The sequence below is a fragment of the Castor canadensis genome, chromosome X (genome assembly GCF_047511655.1).
Source record: "Castor canadensis chromosome X, mCasCan1.hap1v2, whole genome shotgun sequence".
Classification (NCBI taxonomy): domain Eukaryota; kingdom Metazoa; phylum Chordata; class Mammalia; order Rodentia; family Castoridae; genus Castor; species Castor canadensis.
The window spans coordinates 17,895,986-17,914,291 of record NC_133405.1 but is presented as its reverse complement, the minus strand read 5'-3'; the positions used below and the strand labels follow the sequence as shown (position 1 = coordinate 17,914,291).

The following is an 18,306-nucleotide window of genomic DNA, read 5'->3' as shown; positions in this document are numbered from 1 at the left end:
AATTACAACATCAGTCCATAGTTTAATTGTATCTGACATAGATACACTCCATAGATTTATTGTTGGAGACTCTCCCTGAGACCATAGTGTAAAGCTATTGCTCATTGTCTTTGTTAAAGGACTTAGTACTGGAAATTCATCTTTGGACCACAGTTTTTCTACATCTTCTAGTGTGTGAACCCATTGATTTACTACTGGAAATTCATCTAATGTCCATATTGTGACAGTTGTAGATTGTGACCTGGGATTTCCTTTTGGAAATTCAAATGTTTTATTAGTCCACATAGCATCTATATCAGATACAGTCTCTGACCAGAGATGTATTTCTTGAACTTCTTGCTGAATCCATGGTGCAGTCCAAGGATTTATTCCTTGAGTTTTATCCTGAATCCATGTTTTGACTACATCAGATTCACCTTGTATCCAGAGGTTTGATGATTGAGATTCAGCCTTGGTAAAAATTATTTTTGTTTCAGATAACAGATGTGCCCGTGAAGTTGCTGGTGATTTAGTATAAGTCCATTGCGTGACTATATCAGTTTCAAACTGTTTCCTGGGATTTAATGCAGACTTAGTTTCATTCCACAGGGGGACTGTTCCAGTTTCAAACCATACCAAGGGATGTATTGATAGAGAAGCAACCTGGGTCCACAATGACACTGAATCAAATTCAGAGACAGCCCATGTATTTACTGCTGGATATTTTGTCTTCAACCACAGCATGGCCATATTACTTACAGTTTTTGTTGAGGGACTAATTTCTGAAAGTTCAGCTTGGGCCCACAATGTGACAGTATCAACTACATTTTTGGTCCAAGCATATATTGCTGATTTATTCTGGGTCCATGTTGTCACAGTATCAACTATATGCTCTAAAAATGGAATTAATATTGGAGACTCAGCTGAGGTCCAAGGTGTGAAAGTATCAATTTCAGATAATGTCCAGGGATGTAGTATTGGAGATACAAACTGGGTTGACATTACGGATATACCAGTTTTATATTGTGTCCATGCCTTTAGTTCTTGAAAATGAAACTTTATCTATGTTGTAATTGTCCAATTACTTATTATTGGAGTTTCAGCCTGAGTCCATGATATGACTGTGTTAGTTTCAGAGTGTGTCCAGGAATTTATTTCTGGAGGCTCAGGCTGTGTCCATTGTTTTACTGTACTGTCTTCATTTTGTACCCTAGATTCAGATACATCAACATCAAGCTTCTTTAAGGTATTGGTTGTATAGCTGCTATGTTGTATCCAGCCTTTTAACTTATCAGCCATAAATTGGGTCCAGGGACTGACTATTTCAATTTCAGACTGTATCCAATTGTTAGATGTTTGAGAGACTGTTACCATATGAGTATGCAACCAAAGTCTGACAGTGCCATCCTGAGTTTGAGTCCAAATTCTAGGTATAGTACGTTGGGTCCAAGAGTACACTTTTTGAAATTCATTTTTCCTATTTTTAAACATATCCATTTGTGTGCAGTACCAATTTAAGATTCTACCAGCTGTAGTCTCAGACCAAGAATGGTTTGTTTGAGACTCAAGTTGATTCCAGGTCCTAATTATATTAGTTGGTGTCTGAAACCAAGCTCTGACATTATTAACTTCTGGTGTTGTCCATGGTGTAACTGTATTAACCTTAGACTGCATCCATGGCCTGAATGTAAATGCTTCAGACTTTTTCCATGCTTGGATACTTCTACCTTCAGACTGAATCCCTGTTCTGACTATATAAACTTCAGGATGGATAAAATGTCTGGGAGTTTTAAAGTCTGTTTTTGTCCTCAGTCCTGTGTGATCAGACTTAGACCAGAACAAGTATCTAGCTGTACTAAATTCAGGTTGGCTCCATAGTATGACTGTTTCAATTTCATTTTGGGACCAGGACCTAATGGTTCCTGCTTTGGGCTTCAACCAATGTTTGTTTTTACTTTTCTCATCCTGGGTTCTAGGGCTGCCTATTTGAAATCTATGCTGAATCGAGGGTCTTACTTTTTCAGGTTTAGTCTCTATCCAAGGTTTGAGTTTATCAGCTTTCAGCTGAGTTAAGGGTTTTCCAAACTGGGTTTCTGAATAGGTCCAGGTTTGGACAATGTCTGATTCAGGCTGAGTCCAAGGTCTGCTCATAGCACCTTTAGACTGAATGAAGGACTCAATCACATTAGCAATTGAATGGCTCAAGGACCATACTGTATCTTTAGTTTTCATTTGGTATTTGAAGATAGTAGCCACATGCCCACTCAGTGTATCAATACAATCCATTTGGCTTGATGGTCTCATCTTACTGTCTTCATATTGGGTCCAATGTCTAGTAGAATCACCTTTAGATAAAGCCAAAGATAAAGGCATATTGAATATATAGGATATCAGATTTGATTTAGATTCAGGGAAAATCCAGTGTATATCTGTTTTTTCTACAGTTTCTTGGGATCCCAGTATATCCAACACTGGCTGAAACCATGGTTCCAAAGTATGGATTACTGTAGTATATGGGTTTCCAACTTCATTGAGTGAGGTCTGTGTCCATAATTCAATCTTGTTAACTAGTAAAGGAACCCATGAATGCATTTGATAGTTTCCTAAATTAGCACCAGTGTTTACTGTTTCAACTACATGATATGTTTTAGTTATAATGTGCTCTTTACTAGATTGATTCCACATCATTGTTTCTGTTTTATCTGGCACAGAGTGTGGATGTGTCCAAGATCTATAATCAGGGGTAATTTCTAGCCAGGATCTACCTATGAATTGGCCATGTTTAGGAAACACACTAACTTTAATTTGAGAGTGAACTTTACTAATATCAGAAGAAACTTGGGATCCATCTCTGTCACTTGAAAACATAATCCAGGATCCACCAGCATTAATTATTGATAGAGTAGGAAGCCCAGTTATGCCAGCAAATGGTTTAGTCCAAGATGTTACTGAATCAGTCATACTTCATGTTGATATTTCATTGTATCTCTATACAGGTCTTGAGATACAGGCATATCAACATTTTGGGGACTCTGATGTCCAGAATTAATCAAAGATGCAGAAGTATCAACTATTGGGGTATTGCAGAGACTATTTATTTCAGGAAGATCCCACGTTTTGGCAATTGGAGAAGTCCAGGATTGTGCCATTGCAAATTTGTGAGCTGAGGAGAGCTGATCATTTTGAAAGTATAACTGCTCACTGCCAGGAAAAGAGTCTCCATTATTAAAAACAGAAAGCACTGGAGGAGGATTCCGTCGCTGTCTGTACACTGGGGAAGTGCCTAATCTTCTCCTCCATGACTGTACAGAATATCCATGGGAGGCCAAAACAGCAGAGCCTGTGTTAGAGCTAAGCCTGTCTTGCAGATCATGTACTATCCCAGGGAAAATACTGCAGAGTGGGGAAAACATAGGATCCAGTGGCTTCTGGGGTGCTTTGGCAAACTGTCTCCTCCATGATACATATGGGGCTGTCTTGATGATAAGAATAGGATCATGACATGCCATTGAGGATTCACTGACCAGGCCTACCAGTTCCCAGTGACTGCCAAAGAGACAGAGAACAGGACTGCCTTGCTGTACCTGAATGAGGAAACACAGATAATCCATATATACACAACAGATCATTGTAGTATAAACTATGGAATATATATATATATACTTTTATGTATGTCTATAAATAACATTTATAAGTTTTTCTACATGTTGTTTTATAAGTGGATTAAAATATTACATACATATTTTTTCTATCACAAATATATTACATATGACATAATGACAACAATAAAATGTTATATAGTACATGTGTCAAGAGCTCTAAGATACAATCTAGATACAAAATGATTATAACCCTTGTTAAAAGAGGAAAATGAAATGCTAAAGGGAAGTTAAGGAAAATTTCCAAATACTAGAAAAATCAGCTATGTTCTCAATATTATTAAGTTGATGTAAGTTTTCCCTCTAGTTGTATGTTTTTGTTTAAAACAATCAAGTCTACATTTGTTTTTTAGGAATGAATATTGAAATAATTTCCTTCATCATGAATTTTCATAGCTTCTGCATCTTCACATATAACAATTTCTAATGGCAGTTTTATTTTTCACTCCCTATTTATTTTGTGTTGTTTCCTTGTGTTCACTTTTATATTTATAAATTTTGTCTTATAAACTAAATATATCACAGAAATGTCCCATTTGAGTTCCTAGATCAGGCACTAGTTAAAAATAAAACTAGTGGTGAACATATATTTTCAGTACTAATTTTTATGCTATTCTATATTCTCTGAATCCATAACTACCTCTTATATCTGATCACTTGTTTTCATACTCAAGTTATATTTCTGTAATTGAATTCTATATGAATTCTAAAAACCCAATCCCAGACTCTAACCACCAATTTGTTTTTCTCATTGTTTCTAAAGGTATTTTTGTAAGTTCCCTACTTCTCAGTGTTTTCTCAATGAAAATATTCCTGCTTTGTTATCTTAGTATAAATGTCTCTATCAATCCTTACAGAATTTTACATGTATTTCTATAAACAACCCCAATGGTAACTTTGCCCTTATAGTAAGTACCCAGCAATCTTCTTGGGGGTGACTCCAGATACATAAGTTATTATGTTTAGCCATGTGGATATGTTGATGGTGGCAGAATGAGAGGTCCAGAAGCTTAACTGATAACTTCTTGATACTGGTCCCAAAGTTATTGTGTTCTGAAGGAGCAGAGATGGAAGGATGTGAGATATGGGTTATTCTCTCTTGTACTCATTTTATAGCATACCTTCCTAAGATTCATAGAGTATATCTTTAAATCATTACATAGATTTTGTGAAGTACTTTGACATTTCATTCCTTGTTATTTCACATGTATTTATTTCAACTTGTATTTCTCATATACTTGTTTTTCTGTTTTCTTTATAGTGAGTAGACATTAATTTTAAGCACTGACATTATCTGTGTTTGCTCTTGCAAAGTGGAGTAATATGGACCCAATTGTTTATAAGATTTTCATGAACTTTGTTTTATTTCTCCACTAATTTGCTTTTTTAAAAGTATCAATTTTATGAACGACATGATACAGCAGAATATGATTTTTGTGGCTTACTCTGATATTGGTATACTCTGCAGTGTCTGTACAGGCAGTTATAACAGCTTTTCCAGAAGATACTATAAGTGTGAGAAAGTGGAATTTCTTTCCTCCTAATAGGGTACTGCAGGAGGACCACTCCTATGTCTCCTTTGACTGGATCTTTTCCATCTTATGGATTAAAACTGGGATGCAGGCAGATTTTATGGCCAAGTAAAATACCCTCTTGGTCAATGACTCCTGAAATATCAGAGAGCAAGTGCTTCCTACTGGAATAGAAAGGTGAAGAATAATACAGTAATATTAAAGTAAATAAAATCAATAAGGTCTCAATTAAACATAACTGTTTGCCAGTGTAATGTCTTTACTTATTTAACAGTGTAATCCAATGACTTTCTACTTTGTATTACTGTACTTTTACCTTGAATAGTGTTTAAATTTTAAACCATCAAACATTCCTACAGTAATTTTACACAAGACAAAAAACCCTTTACTGCATTAAAGTTCAATGTGAATGTAGATAATAATAAAACAGTTCTAAAATGTGTATATAGTATGGTTCTTTTTCTTATGGTTTTAGCTATACTCACAATTTAGTCAGACAGCTAGCTGTGGACAGGATCCACCACCGACTCAGAATAATGCCTTGGCAAGTTTCATCCATGGACACTAGCCATGGGATGTTGCTGGATGCTGACAATGGGGCAATCGTTGGGGTCAATGAGTTTAACCACTGCTTTTGAGAATTAGGTACTATAAAGGGTCAGATGGGGAAGAGGTAAACGTAACATAAAAAAAATCTTGTTGAATGATTAATGAGAAATGTCAACCTATTTTTTTTGTTTGATGAAGAGGGAAATAGGAGGAAGAATGAGAAGAGGTAAAAATAAGGGGGAACAAAATGTAGGATAAGATAAAATAGGATCATGAAATAAAAATAGGAAATTAGCTAAATGACAAAGACAAGGGGAAAAAAAGGAACATACTTTAAAGTTTGATGGAAAACAAAAACCAAGTACTAAGACAAAGTCTCAGTAAAGTCACTAAAAAATTCCCAATTACATATAACTTACCACCACAGCAGTAAAAAACCAATCTCCAAAACTTATAGAAGCAAAGTGGAGCTCTCATCATGGTTCAAGAAAGTGTGAATGCAAGGTAAGTTTCTAGGAGATAGCTACAAAGGTTGAGATTGAAATTTCAGGCTATAGAATGTCTGACATCATAAAAGCTATTTATGAGACATATGTATTCCTTTTATTATGATCAAATGGAATATACACATAAGAAATAAATGGTATTAAAGGAAAAGGTGTTTTTTAAAATTAAAATTGAGGTGAATTTTTATTCTTTATTTCAATATTGCCAGTTTCACATACCGTAAAAAGTTATGGTATACTTGGCCTTCCTTTGGGACACTTTTTATTTATCATATAATAACTACTAATTAAAGCTAATTATAGATTTATGTGACCTGATTAAAAATAAGTTAATGGAATGTTGATAATGTTTAAAATCACCTATAGATCAATATAAAACCATATTTACATGTTTACTCACCTACTCACACATATCCACCACCATCTCTCAATTAAAAACTTACATACAAATATAGAGGAAACAATCTCTATGTTGAAATTCGCTTCCTACCAATGGAAATCTGGCATAAGAAAAATCTACTGTGCAGTTGGCATTTATATAAACTCATATAGAGTATACTCTCATATAGAGTATCCTTTGTCCTAGTAGAGTTTCAGTTTGGAAGAAAATTGTATTACTAAAGTTAACTTATTCTAAACAGCCTAGAATAACTAAAATCAATTTTATAAACGTAAATTTACATTTCATATGATGTGTGTCATGAGATAACAGGGAGGAAATGTCATGATATCAGAGATCAATTTTATTTCATCATTCTACTTTGCATTTTCCTCAGAAAGCAGCCTAGGAATGATTTCAAATTAACTTCTTTATTAATCTTCATGCTCTCACATAAAATGGCAAAAAACAAAAGGACTTAGAGGAAAGTATTAGTGAACCAGCAAAATTTACTAAAATATCCTACCATAAAAGTTTCAACATCCCTTATATTAGCTGAATATAGACACTCAATGATCATCTCTTCCTCTACAAAAAATAAAACAAAACAAAACTAGCAAATACATATCTATATTTTAAGATGGGTAGAACTGGAAATCATTGAGAGAAAGAGATAGGAGCCATATAAGAAATAGAGACCAGGATCAAAGTCACAGAGAGTAAAATAAAGAACACTGATTTCTGTTCTTGAGCCACAAAAGATTACCCACCATGGGTAAATGGGAAAGTTACAGAAGGCTTTATCATTGTGGACACCAGAAACTAGCTACAGACAGGCAACCTTGTAAAACCACTTAGGGGAATTGTGCAATCCACACAAAAAAAGAGGAACTTGCATTATCTTTCCCTCAAATTCTAGAATTAAGGCTGCTATAAAGTGGACAACTCCAAGGGGATTTACTTCCCTGGAGAACAATGACAATCTTGCCTCATACTGCTCTCTGGTATTGATTCCACCACAGTGTATCTGAAAGAAACTGTTTGGCTGAGCTGCCACCCCAATCAACCTAAACCACCAGTATAAGCTATCAAACTCCAGGGCCAGCTAAACTGCTAATCTAATAAATCAAGAGTGTGTGCCCTCCTTTACCAAATTCATAACTGGCTTGAGTAGCTGCTGCAATAGTCTGGGCTATTTAGATGTCACCAGAAACTATTGGACCTGAGTGTGTATTCCCTGCATCATGACCTCTGCTGCCAATGACAGTCACTGTTCGCCTCTAGGGCACACTACTACTGCTGTGCTTGATGTGCTTGTATCACCACGTTCACTGTCAGAGTGATTAACAGTGACTGGGCAGTCACTTTTACTGTTTCTTGTATATGATAGCTGCCTGGACCACTAGAATAATTCCTTCATACAGCTGGAAAAGATACACTAAGGCTTTATTATAACATCCAAAACAAATGTAGCCTATCGAAATGATACCACATATTTTCTTCAAAAGAAATTCATGTGTATTGAAAATAACATAAAAGCAACAGAAAAATGATCAACAAGAAAGGCAAAAATATGAATATAGAGTCACAAAAATATGAAAAAAGTGAGGTAGAATGATATTACTCCTGCATGGTGAACAGAGGTAAATGCTATAATTCTATTTATTCCACAAAATTTGTTTAGCAACATACTTCAAAGAAAAAGATACTGAAAAATGCCAGATAAAGTATTTTTTAAATGATTGTAAGGAAATTCAAGAAACACAAAAACAATGAAATTAGAAAAAATATATGATATGAATAAATATTCAGCAAATAAGAGATGTAGAAAAATAATTGAATAGAAATCTTTTTTTATTTATCCATTTATTCACATTTGGGCTATTTCTGCCCCCCATCCTCCGCCCCCACTCTCTCCCCGCCTTAACCCCCCTCACTTCCAGACAGAACTTGTTCTGCCCTTTTCTCAAATTTTGTTGAAGATAAGACATAAGCAATAATAAGAAAGACAAAGCATTTTTGCTAGTTGAGATAAGGATAGCTATACAGAGATTCCTAGCATTGCTTCCACACAAGTCTGTTACAACCCAAGTTGATTCATCTCTACCTGACCTATCTCCTAGTTCCTGATCCCCTTCTTATATTGACCTCTGTCCCTTTAAGTCTTCTGTATTATCTCCTCTGCAGTGGGGACATCAAACATTTTCATGGTTTGGGTTTCCTACCTTTCCCCATTCCTCCCATATGTGCTCTCCCCTTCTCATGTGACCCAAGTCCAAATACATTGCTGTATTTGCCCTAGATCTAAGTCTACATATGAGAGAGAACATATGATTTTTGGTCTTCTGAGCCTGGCTAACCTCACTGAAGATGATCTCCAGTTCCATCCATTTACTTAAGAATGATAAGATTTCATTCTTCTTCATGACTGACTAAAATTCCATTGTGTATAAATTCCACATTTTCTTAATCCATTAGTCAGTAGTGGGGCATCTTGGCTGTTTCCATAACTTGGTTATTGTGAATAGTGCTGCAATAAACATGGCTGTGCAGGTGCCTCTGGAGTAATCTGTGTCTCATTCCTTTGGGTGTATCCCCAGAAGTGGGATTGCTGGATCATATGCAGATCTATGTTTAGATTTTTAAGAAGCCTCCATTTTCCAGAGTGGTTGCACTAGCTTGCATTCCCACCAGCAGTTTATGCAGGTCCCTTTTCCCCATATCCTCGCCAACACCTGTTGTTGGTGGTGTTTTTGATGATCAAGCCACCATCTTCATCCAAATTCCCAGGGTTGGAAACCTTGAAGGAGTGGCCCTACTTGGAAAGGAAAGAGGCCTTTGAGAAGAATCCATGTTCCTACTGTAATAAAGATGAACTTTGGAAAAGTTATTGCTCCAAACTCTTAAATAAAATGGACTGACTTTAGCCAAAATATCAGAAGGCAGTGATTGATAATGACATTGTAGAGGACTAAGGAGGTCTGGAGGCCTCCACAGCTCTCTTGGCTTCAATCATTTCCCTCAGAAGCCCCAGGTAGTAGTGTAGTGTTAACAGAGAGGACAGACAGGTTAGGACCAGACCTCTTCCCGCTTTTCTGATGGCTTACTGGAAACTCCCCATCTGACCCCAAAGACTGACAAAGGGATAGTTGTTAACCTTTACCTCCAGGTGGGTGCCCAGGTCAGTTGAGCAGACAGTGGCCTTATCACAGCTTACCTTCCTGTTTGCCCAGCAATGGTATTCCTTAGTGACCTCCCTGGTTCTTTTCCACTGGCCCGCTACATCTGTCCGAAGCCTGTATGTGGCAGTGGGCTCTAGCTCTCTTGCTAGAGATGCACTCCACAGGCTCTCTTCGGATAAAGCCTTTGCTGATGTGGAGCTACCTCCCACCTTTCCTTCTGTGCTTCTCTTCAGTCTGGCAATAGTGATGAGGGGTGGGGTGGGGAAGGATATCAGAGGGATCGATAATGACTTTGTGGAGGACTGAGGAGGCCTGGGGGGCTTTGATAGTCCTCTAAGCTTTTGATGATAGCTATTGTAACAGGGGTGAGATAGACTCTTAGTGTCATTTTGATTTGTATTTCCTTTATGGCTAGAGATGGTGAGCATTGTTTCATGTGCTGTTTGGCCATTTGAATTTCTTCTTTTGAGAAAGTTCTGTTTAGTTCAGTTGCCCATTTCTTTATTGGTTCATTGATTTAGGGAGAGCTTAGAAATCTTGAAATGGAAAAACTCCATGAGTCAAACAAACATGAGTTTAGGGCCTGGGGTTCAATTGAGAGAGAATTTGATAAGTATGTGTAAGATCCTGTTATCAATCACCAGCATAGAAAGCAAATTAATAAAAATTAAGTATTATAGATGAAAGCCCCCACAACAGACTAGATGAAGTAAGAAGAATAATTAAACTTGAAGACAGTCTCTTTTGAAATATCACACACAGCTACACACACACATAGAGAGATAGATAGATAGATAGATAGGTAGATAGATATACACATATACACACTTAAGTGAGGGAGTTGTGTTACATCATTGTGTGCAAGACAAAGATAAGTTGAAGAAAATGCAAGAGGAAATACCAAATTACATTTAATGTGATAAGCAGATCTATAAAACTTGTAAACCAAGAGACAATGGAATGACAAACTCTAAGTTCTAAAAGAAAATGATTATTAACCAAAAATTTTATATGAGGCAAGCCTGCCATTCAGAATGAAAGGAGAAATAAAGAACTTACAAAATCAGCAAACCTTGGAGGTAATCATGATAACATCACCAGTCTTCCAAAAGATGCTTAAGTAGCCCTACATCCCGAAGTGGAGAAATTTAACTATAATCATGATAGCATGTGAAAGTTCAAATCCCACCACAAGAACAGATTCACAAGGAAGAAATGAAAAAACAAAATTTACTAATGCAATAACCATCCATCATACCATAAAGATGAGTAAGACAGGAAGAAATGCATAAAGAATACTCAAAACATTTAGAAGAAAATGAAAAAATGGCAGACATAAGTTCATATATTTCAAAATCATCATTTTTCCTTCCCTCTCTCCTCCCACATTTTACAAACTATATTTGACAGGTTTCACGATGCTACCTTCATATAAAGTGTATTGCATGTATATAAATGAAGACAAAGTTTTTAAATAAGCATATACTTATATGTATATACACTGACACACTGAACAAATTAATGTGCTTCATTCTTGTTATCTTTGTTGTTTTGTAGCACTGGGTATTGAACCCAAGGCCTCCTGTATATGAGACAAGCATTTTTCCAGACTTAATTTTGTTTTTCTTTTGTATTTTGTTTGTAAGATAGGGCCTCATTAACTTTGTCCAGAGTGGCCTGGAATTTGCCATCTTTTTGCCTCTACCATCCACATATCTGGGATTACAGACATGTTCCTATGTATGTATGTATGATGTACGTATAAATGGCTATTACAGTGAATCGAATTCAGATATCCATGATTTTGCATAGTTACCTTGATCTATGATAAGACAACATGCAATTCATTCTCTTTAAAATATCCATGCTAAATGCAGTATTTCACTATAACCCTCAAATTATACTTTAGATCTTTAGACTTGTCCTATAGTCTTCAGTTTGTACCCTTTGACATATATCTCCTGACATCCTCTTCCATCTACATCTTCCAAGTACTCACTGTTTTGTTCTATATCTATTCAACTTTTTTATTTATTAAATTATGCAGGTAAATGAGATAATGAAGTATTTTTGTTTCATTTAGGCAGATGCCCTCTGTCTTCATGTCTGTTGTGGACAATGATTGGAACTTCTTTTTAATGATCAATGATAGCACACTGCACTTCATGTATGTGTGTGTAAATCCCATATACGAGGGAGACAGTGTAGTATTCATTTTCTGTATCTGATTTTATTAAATAAAATGTTCTTCATTTTCACCTTTTTTGAATATCTTTTACTTAATTATATGTAAGTTGAAAAGTTAAAATTATATGGAAAGCTAATGCATAAACTTTTGCCCCATATACCAAGATTTAATGACTTTTATGTCAAATCCTGACACCTAAAACATTAGTAAAGACAAATTCCACTCTGTCTGGCCAGCACATCAATTGTATTTTAACAATTGGGAAGACATTTTTATTTCTACTTTACCCAAATTTTAACAGAATTTATTTAACAAAATGTATTCATGGTTCATTCAAATAAAGAGGAATGTAGATTAATTATCACATACATTTAGCAAATTCAGGTCTACTCATCTTACTAGTGCCCATTTTCCTCAAAATCAATAAATATAGAATTCTTAAAACTCAATTGTAGAAAATATATATTCATGATACATATATTTCTATGGATGTGAAACAAATACATAGGGAAAATGGATTCATAATTTTCATTTAAAAAAAGCTCTTTCATGTTAATGTTAACAGGTAGAAATCTGGGCAAGCTGCTAATGGCACATATTTTAAATATTTTCTGCTGTATTTTGTCAGGTCTCTTAGTAACCTATCTTTATGCCCAAACGTGACTGGGTATGCAGCCTTTCAGGCTCAGAACTTGGTGAAAGAAGTAAACACAGTATAACATATACAATCCTAACTTAATGTATACAACAGGAAGTTATAACACGGGTTTCACACAGGCACACTCAGAAGTAAATGGAAATACCAAAGAAGCAGAATCAATTACCAATATGATGGATTACACAAACAGTATTTAATCAAAGACTAAATTGTACGATTTAGTCAATTTAGACAATTGACTAAATTGTAACAAAGTCTGAACAAGATTCTCTTCTTCTCAACTGTTTGTCCTTGAAAATAAGATCAGTATCCATCCTCTAGCACGGAGGATTGGTAGCACACTGTAATTTTATATTTTGCTTATACAAATAGTACAAACTATAAGTGGCTTTACTTATATATAAAACAGGAAATTTTCCTGCTGTCATTTCTCTGTATTTTACATTAAAGCTCAGTGTAGATAAAAATAGCTATTATGGAAAAGAATCAGTTTAGCAGTTGAGAAATTTGGGGAAAATAATCTAGTTAAGCTTAGAGTTTCATAGTTGTAGAAAAAGAAGAGAGTCTCTGAACAGAGAAAAAAAGGTTTTGTCATCCTTTTGAGACAGTATTTTCAGTGAGGCAAATTTGTTTTGACTTGAATGCATTTTAAAGCCTATATGTACATGTATTTTTCTACATATATGTTATTATACATACATATTTGTGTACTTGAATATGCATACCTGTATAATACATATACACATGTACATCTAATATACATATATGATAATAAAAATATTGAATATACATTAAAATATATTACTATCTAAACATATATATATGAGATAAATGGGCTTGAGTGTGGTGGTGAATATCTGCAATCCCATCATTTGTGAGGAAATGGCAGGGACATCATGCGTTTTGAGACCAACTTGAGTTACTTAGCAACTTCCTGGATTACATAATGAGACTCTGTCTCAATAAATAAATTAATTAATTAACCTGAGGATTTTAAATGCTTTCTAAAATAGATGAATGTGTCATTACCTAGAGTCTGAGGAGAGAAAGGGAAAGAAGAACTGTTTAGGCAAATCCTGACATTATTGAGGGATAGTACTAAAAATGAATTCATCTAGGTAATTTCATTCAAAAGCAAATACCAAAGATGAAGTTATTAGGACAAAGGTAAATTTACAGAAATTACTCTAAAATAATGTTTATTGGAACTTCAATGCTTATGGAAGCTTCCATTTGCTATTTTTGAGATATGGTCTCACTTTAAGCCCAAATTGGCCTTGACCATAAAACTCCTAATTGTGCTTTTCCACCTAGCTTGGATGACAGTTGCATACCACCATGCCCAACCATAATTTGAGATGGGGTCTCATGAACATTTTTTTACCCAGGCTAACTTCAAACTGTGATCCTCCCAATCTCAACAAAATAACTATAGCAACCTAAGAGACAAAATCAAGAATGAAGTACATCTTAGCAACAAGGATGGGAATCTTTATAAACAGGAGGGAAGATCCCTCTTACATAGGGAGAAGAGATTATGTTAAGTAAGAGGCCTCATAAATAGGAGGGGAAAGGCCCCTCAACAACAGATACTAAACAAATGAAGAAAATTTGGACAAAGAAAAATACCTGTGGAGCTAGAAAACATAACCCCAGAGGAGAGAGTTGTGTTGGGGAGGAAATGAATAAGGATGGGGATTACTTGATTGGTCTAGATGTGTACACACAATGCCGTAATTAAGGTCTATTAACCTCTCCAAGTGAGACTGCTTTGGAGTCCATTTCTTATACCATGTAATGTTAAAGTCAAAATATAGAGAGCGAGTAAAGTTTCAACATCCCTTAGATTAGCTGAATATAGACACTCAATGATCATCTCTTCCTCCACAAAATAATTAATCTTCATGCTCTCACATAAAATGGCAGAAAACAAAAGGACTTAGAGGAAAGTATTAGTGAACCAGCAAAATTTATTAAAATATCCTACCATAAAAGTTTCAAAACAAAACTAGCAAATACATATCTATATTTTAAGATGGGAATACACAGGTGCAGTCTGAATGGCAGGTAGTACATGCAGGAAGGTGGTGGAAAGGTTGAGGGTTTATTAGGACAAAGGTAAATTTACAGAAATTACTCTAAAATGATGTTTCTTGGAACTTCAATGCTTATGGAAGCTTCCATTTGCTATTTTTGAGATATGGTCTCACTTTAAGCCCAAATTGGCCTTGACCATAAAACTCCTAATTGTGCTTTTCCACCTAGCTTAGATGACAGTTGCATACCACCATGCCCAACCATAATTTGAGATGGGGTCTCATGAACTTTTTTTTTGCCCAGGCTGACTTCAAACTGTGATCCTCCCAATCTCTATTTTCTGAGAAGCTAGGATTTCCTTTTAGAAATCTTCATTTCCTTTTAGACACCATTCCTATGGTCCTAAATCTAAAAAAACCCTTACTAGCTAGCCGCATATTCAATTCAGTATATACCGTACCTGAAAAAAAGATACAAGAAAGCCTCAACTCATGTCATTGGAGGTGACATTTACATCAGTGTACCCAGATTCAGTTCAAGTTTACCTGGCAAAACTCCAGCCACAGTTTTCTTGGGAGTTAGAGCCACTTTGACTAGGTGTGGGATTCTTTCATTGACTAGGTTTGGTGTTCGCAAAAACACCAAGCTAACAGAGAATTCATACACACATGGCTCAGTCATCCTCAAACAGCATGAAAAATACCACAAGGAAACCATAACCTAAGGGAATCCCAGAAATAATGTAAATGACAAACTCAGTTCAGAAGATTAATAGTCAGCTTGGAAGCTCAGATTGCTACTCAGGGAACACACATTCGTGGACCCAAACTCAGCTCAGGTAACCACTAACTACTTTAATGAACCCTTCACAGCTCAGTGGATGTCATACATACTCTCTATAGTGTCCTCATACTCGGCATAAGACATCACAGATCTACTTCAGTGAATCTGGCTCACATTAGACAAGATATGTTTCAATTGTGACATAATTAGTTAGCTTAACAATAATTGCAGGTAGCTGGAATTGCAACTCACAGGACTTAGTCTCCTACCAGAACTCCCTAGACCTACCCAAGTGGATTTATGGACATACCTCAGAGAAATCTCAACATACTTCAGGGGTCCTACATCCAATTTAAGGATGTACAGACCTACCTGGAATAACTCAGATTCACATAAGATACTGTCCCCAAACCTCAGAGAGTTCCACAACAACTTCAAATGACCCTAACTCATCTTGGGAGACCAATCTCAGAAAACAATGAATGATTCAGAAGATACCACATACCCTAAAACAAATAACCAATCAGCCAAACAAACCACAGCATCCTCATTTTAGGGATTAGGATTTAGCTTAATCATAGAACCATTTCAGTAAATCCAAAATTATCCTGTGCATACCTTGACTAGATGGACCAAAGCACTCTAGACCTACCACAAGGAGTCTAAGACCAAACTTAGTAGACCAAGGACTTACAATAAAAGATCAGAGAATCAAGATAGTAAATCAAACTACACTCAAGAGAGATAAAACCAGTCAGATGCCAATGACCCACATCTGTAATCCTAACCAGTTAGGAGGGTGAGATGGGGAGAGCCTTGGTTTGAGGCCATTTCCAGCACAAAGTAGTAAGGCCCATCTCACCCAATAGCTGGGCAGTATGTGTACCTGTCATCCCAAATTATGTAAGAAGTTGAGATTAGGAGGATCATGTTCCCAGATTAGCCTAAGCAAAAATAATTTCATGAGACCCCATCTCAAAGGAAAAAATATTGGGAATAATATCATGTGTGCCTGTCACTCTATAAAGGGAAGCATAAAATAGGAGGATCACAACCCAGGTTGGCCCAGGCAAAAAGCAAGACTAGCAAAAAGTGCTGGAAACATGGCTCAAGCAGCAAAGTGCAGCCTCACAAGTGTGAATGGCAAGTATGAAATCTTTGGTTCAAATTCCAGTATTGCAGAGAGAGAAAAGGAGACATACACACACACGTCAGAAAGAGAGAGAGAGAGAGAGAAAAGGAGACAGGACCCTGTAATCAACTCATAAGACTACAGATTTGAATGAGAAGGCCTCTCCCTACTTCAAGTCTTCTAGTCTCTACTCTCCTACTCAGGGTAATATTATAAGATGACTCAGATATCAGATGACTCAGTTTCTCAACTCTCTTCACTAAAGCCCAAACCAATCTCAAGTCCTAATATCATGGGATACAAGACTCAGCTTAGAAGAACCCAGATATACTTCTGGGTACCTAGACTCAGTTTAGCAGATTCCAGACATACAACAGAGAAACTCAAACCCACCTCAAAGGACAAATTCTATTCAGGCCTCCAAAGACAATGTGCCAATAGACCACAGCCTTACACAAGTGACTGTACTCTGTATAGAAGAGCCTATCGACACACAGTGTACTAAGATACACTGTAAACTTTCCATAGGGGACCAAGAACATCTCAGGTATGAAAAGGCTCCTCAAACTTTCCTACATGTAAGACTTGGGGCTAAAGAAAAGTATACATTTGATCTATAGTTAGCAAAAGAAGACCCTGATGTACCCATATTCCAATATCAGGATGGTTTAACTTCACTCCTGGACCATCAACCTATCTCAGGAGACACAGACTCAGCTGGAGCATAGCTAGATATAATGCAGTTTCATATACTACTAAAAATGCATAGACAAGTTACTGAACATCACTTAACAACCTCAGGAAATCCAGAATCAGTTCAGTGAGCACTCAAATTTATGTAATTCATGCCTATATTAAGAGAATACTTCACTTCCATAATATAATATAAAATCGAGGACTTGTTATGATGTGGATATCTAAATGTCCCCCAAAGACCTTTATGCTCAAGGGTCTGTGGCATTATGAAGTAATAGAAATATTAGAAGGATGAGCCTAAAGCAAGGAAGTTGTATCATGGCAGTGTGTTCTTGAAGGGAGTATTTGGACCCTGGACTTAACTCTTACTTTTTTGCTCCTGGTTGTCATGCACTGGGCAGCTTTGCCCCCAACATACTTTCCCTACAATGATGTTCTATCTTACCACAAGACACAAAATAATGGAGAAAACCTTCTATGTAATGAAACTTCAAGACACAATAAATGTTTCTTTGTCAGAGGGATAGAAAGCTGACAAGTCAGAGCTATTTACTCACTCCAGTGAAACCCAGACACCATTCATCTAAGGTACCTCAGATTCACATGCAATTAGCTCAGAAGATCCTGGCCCCATAGGAAGCTCCTGGCTACCTTAGTTAGATCACAGAACTATATGAAGGAGTATCATAGCCAAAAGATCGAAGACAAAACTTAAGAATTGAAAATGCCAATCAACCTCTGGTAATCATAATCCACATACTATTGGGATAGCAGAAACTATTCCAGCAATCCACAGATCCACATTAGAGTCTCAGTTGGGGAACATTCTAGTGTACCCTATCCTTTGAAACCTAGGGCCAGTCATCCTAGAAAATATAGTAAGGGGTACATACAGGGAACTCAGATCGTATTCAGACCTTCAGGGGATCAGCTCAGAGATTCCTGACAATATGTCAGGAGTCTCCAGATTTAAGTCAAGGGGCTTGACATCCAATAATTGTCACAAACCAATGTAGACTCATATTA

At 36.3% G+C, this 18,306-nt stretch overlaps 1 pseudogene; it reads right to left on the bottom strand.

The window, feature by feature from the left end:
• Positions 1-3,708: 3,708 nt before the first annotated feature.
• Positions 3,709-5,822, bottom strand: LOC141419408 (uncharacterized; annotated as a pseudogene).
• Positions 5,823-18,306: the final 12,484 nt, after the last annotated feature.